The sequence below is a fragment of the Oncorhynchus nerka genome, linkage group LG14, assembly GCF_034236695.1.
Source record: "Oncorhynchus nerka isolate Pitt River linkage group LG14, Oner_Uvic_2.0, whole genome shotgun sequence".
In the NCBI taxonomy this organism is placed as follows: domain Eukaryota; kingdom Metazoa; phylum Chordata; class Actinopteri; order Salmoniformes; family Salmonidae; genus Oncorhynchus; species Oncorhynchus nerka.
In genome coordinates, this window is record NC_088409.1 from 75,569,162 (window position 1) to 75,573,770 (window position 4,609).

The following is a 4,609-nucleotide window of genomic DNA, read 5'->3' on the forward strand; positions in this document are numbered from 1 at the left end:
CCACAGAGTTCTCGACAAAATCACCCAGCAATTTCCCTCTCTCTCTCTTCCCCTCATTCACAGATAAGATGGAGATGAGAGCGTGATAAGGGATGTGTTGTGCTGAATTAATAGTGCCAGTTTGGGCTGACTGATCCAGGGAATGCACTGCCTCTTGCATACAACTAAGGAATAGCACCATCAGAAAACGTATGTTTATTCTCTTGGACAGGGGTGTCAAAGTCAAATGGACGGAGGGCCAAATAAAAAAATCAGCTACAAGACGAGGGCCGGACTGTTCGAATGTTCATTGAAAATTTTTTAAATGACGCATATAGTCTAGTGAACCTAATTGAACCTACTGAAAACCTAACAAATATATTACAATATGATCAGATAAATAAAGCAATATTTTCTTATGGCTCTGTCAGTAATCTTTCATTTTCAACAGACACAAAAGACAAATTTCCTTTATATAAATATCCCCATAACATGAACATTAAATGAAAGAAACCGGTATTCAAGGCACCATCAGTAGACTATATTTTCTATTTTAGCAAAAGTGGGCTAAATTTACTTCAAAGAAAAAACAATAATAGCAATTTTCTATCATCCACTCAACTGAAATATTTTTAAAATATAATTGGATTGAAATACAAAAAAATAAAGTGCAAAAATCTATTAATCAAAAACAACACTTTGTTTAAGGAGAAGTAACATGCAGTGAAAACAAATATTAAATTTTAACTTTTAAACTTGAACTGAGTAAAAACTCTAAATATGTGATTGCACAGTAATGTTCACTTGTTTGAGGTTGAGGGTGATACTTGGTGGTGTCCCATCTTTTCCACAAGTTCATCAATGTTCGGGGTAAGGCTCTGAGCTGAAGAAATCCTCAGAATTGAGTGGAGGTGTTCAGCAGTAAGTCGACTTCTGTGTGATGTTTTGTTCAGGTTCATCAAAGAAAACAGTTGTTCACACAGGTATGTGCTGCCAAACATAGACAACGTTTGAGCAGCCTGGATGCGCAGCTGGGGCATTGTGCCGGGGATGAAACGGGCGAACTCCGCAGCACCCACTGCCGCATATTTTGCCCTCAGTGCATCATTGCATTGGAGGTCAATCAACTCCATTTGGAGGTTTGGTGGTGAGCTTTCCACGTCAACAGCAAATGGGTTACCGAGCAGTTCCAACCTGCTTTTTGTGCTTCAAAGTCAGCAAATCGGCGTCGAAAGTCAGCGGCAAGCATACCTATTTTATCAGCCAACTGTGTGCTCGGGAACGCACTGGTAGAGAGCTTCTCTTTCATGGTCTGGCAGCTGGGAAAGTGGCTCAAATTTTCTTTCCGCATCTGCGTCTCCCACAGAGTCAGTTTGGTTTTAAATGCCTTCACTGTACTGTACATATCAGAGATGACACGATCCCGACCCTGCAGCTGCAAGTTTATTGCATTCAGATGACTCGTAATGTCACACAGAAAAGCCATTTCACACAGAAACATTTCGTCTCGGAGTTGTGTTGTGTCTTTCCCTTTGCTGTCCAAGAACAGACAAATCTCCTCACGAAGCTCGAAACATCTTTGAAGCACCTTTCCCTGGCTTAGCCATCGCACCTCTGTGTGATAAGGCAAATCACCATGCTCCGTTTCTAACTCCGTCAGAAATGCCTTGAACTGGCGGTGATTCAAACCTTTGGCTCTGATAAAGTTAACTGTGCGCGTGATGATGCTCATTACATGCTCCATTTTCAAGGCTTTACCGCACAACGCTTCCTGGTGTATGATACAATGATAAGCTGTCAGCTCACCTGTCGCGTTTTCCTCTTGCATCTTTTCCCGTATCTTCGCCACCAGTCCGCTCCTGTGTCCACACATCGCAGGTGCTCCGTCGGTTGTCAAACCCACGAGTTTTTCCCAAGGCAGCTCCATCTCATTTACACATCTTGACACCTCTTCATACAAATCATGCCCCGTAGTTGTGCCATGCATAGGACGTAAAGCCAAAAACTCCTCTGTCACGCTTAGGTTGGAGTCCACTCCGCGGATGAAAATTGACAACTGGGCAATGTCAGAAATGTCGGTGCTCTCATCCACAGCCAAGGAATATGCAATAAAATCTTTTCCCTTTTTCACAAGCTGCTCTTTTAGATTGATGGACAACTGGTCTACTCTCTCGGCAATGGTGTTTCTGCTCAGACTCACATTTAAAAAGAGTTGCCTTTTTCTGGGCAAACTTCGTCACAAACTTTAATCATGCAGTTTTTGATGAAATCCCCCTCCGTAAATGGCCGGGCTGATTTAGCGATCTCTTCTGCCAAAATAAAACTGGCCTTGACAGCAGCCTGGCTTTGTGATTTGGCTTTTTTGAACAGAGCCTGTCGAGATTTGAGGCCTCGTTTTAATTCCTCTGCCTTTTGTAGCCTTTGTTCCATGTCCATATTCTTGTTTTTGTCCGCGTGTTTCGTTTCATAATGTCGTCTCAGATTATACTCTTTCAGTACCGCCACACTTTCTCCACACAGAAGACACACAGGTTTTCCAGCTACCTTCGTGAACATATACTCCGACTCCCACCTTGTTTGAAACCCCCGGTTCTCAGTATCCACCTTCCGTTTTGCCATTTTTGATGGGTATCTGAAAGTTAATTTTACTGTGATGCTGACGACTGCTGTGCCAATAAATATTGAAATGAAGCAGCCTACTGCTCGGTGCGTCACCTTTGCATTGTGGGAAATGTAGTATTGGTGCGTGTAAAAGATCTGCGGGCTGCCGGCTTGCTGCGGGCCGGTTCTAATAATAAATCAAGATCATCCCAGGGGCCGTAAAAAACCTTCTTGCGGGCCGGATGTGGCCCGCGGGCCTTGACTCTGACATATGTGCTCTTGGAGGTACTGTTGAATTCAGGGCAGTCTTCCAGAATAACTCATTGATTGTGTAACATAGCGAGAAGCAACCATTTTGAGAGTTGAGTTCAGTTGTCACAAGCTCTGATTCAGCTCAGGAGTTGTTTTCCAACGTTAAAAACACAAAACGTGCAATGTTTATGGTAACCGGGATGCAAACACCTTTAAAAAGTTTAACAGGAACCTGTTTTTCTCACTTTGTGCTTGAAACAATTTGTCTGTGTAAATGTGTGTGGGTAATTATAGCTGTTGACTATGAAAATATCTACTATGACAATTCATAACATTCTCATGTGTGGTTTCACTAGGGGAGCGTTAGACGTCAATAATGTAATCATACAATCTGAAGTGGAATAGAGTGACAGCAAATATGGTGTTTTCTTTACAAGCACAGACACTAGCTCTCATATGAATATGCCACTCTCTGAAGTGTCAAGTGGGTAGTAGGCCTACTGTAGTTGTGAATCATCCTTTCAGTTTCAGTCAGTCAAATTCAGCACTTCAACCAGTCCTCAATCACTGGACCCTGCTTCCTAAAAGGAGGTGAGAATGGCTGCCTGTTATTGTAACTCACTAAAAAGCTTTATTGACCTTGATCAGGTCTTCACACGTGCTTTAAGCTGAGATAAAAGACCAGATAACACGTAAGCGGCAATGATTTATTCCTGCTTCCCCTTCAGTAAAGCTGACATCTATTAAATTCTGACATTGTAAAAACGTTAAGACCCATAGCGAGCTCCAATAAAGCAGCTCCTCCATCAGGCATGACCGCTGGTTAATGAGCTCTGCCATATACTAGTGTGACACAGGACATGAACATGGTCATCTTGTGTTTATACAGTATATGACTGAAGCATGGTTGTTTGTTGTTGTTGTGTTCTGGTCATACAGCCCTGTAGGTGTGACACGGGAACATGTGTTAGGGATAGATAATTATTCAATATAATTTTCTCTCTGCTGACCCAAACAATTATTAAACAGAACCAAGAGGCTCTAATAAATCCATGCCGGGTAAATTGTTTTATGACAGTTTGATATTTTAGTATTGAGAAATGTTTTATAGTGTGTTTAGGGTATAAGCTACATGTACGTATTTGGCATAACAGCGAAATGCATATGAACAAAAACCTAATATGCAACAAATATAAGAGCATCCTCCAATACCTTTACAAACATCCCCCGACCCTGCAGCAAATGCTAGTTTGTGCCTCACACACATAGTGCAGGATGCTTTAAGTTATCAGAATGCTTTCTCTTCTCATTTAATAAGGAGGTTTATTGGACCTTCCTTAGAACACCTTGGTTCTGTTTACTGATTGACTGGGTCAGCAGAGACAATAATTTTCCCATTCACATAGGCCTAGTCATGTTGTTCTGGCCACACAGGGCTTGCATTCATACTGGCCAATCAGACAATAGCATCATAGGTCGGCGATTGTGAGTGTCATTGTCATACTCAAAGCATTATTGATGAATCATGAATGTCATGACTATGGCTGAAGAAAATGTAATGATGATGATAACAAGTGAAGTGCAATGGCTGGTTCAATAGGTTTGGGGTCTGTGTGTTTACCCAGGGCTTTGAAGCTACACTACAGTATGGATACTGGAGCTGGGGCTTTTGGGCTTAAGATAGACTGGGGAAAATAGAGAGAGAGAGAGACGAGAGAGAGAGAGAGAGAGAGAGAGAGAGAGAGAGAGAGAGAGAGAGAGAGAGAGAGAGAGAGAG

General features: G+C 42.1%; 1 pseudogene; it reads right to left on the reverse strand.

Annotated features, from left to right (window-relative positions):
* Positions 1 to 243: 243 nt before the first annotated feature.
* LOC135575011 (general transcription factor II-I repeat domain-containing protein 2-like) lies at positions 244 to 2,848 on the reverse strand (annotated as a pseudogene).
* Positions 2,849 to 4,609: the final 1,761 nt, after the last annotated feature.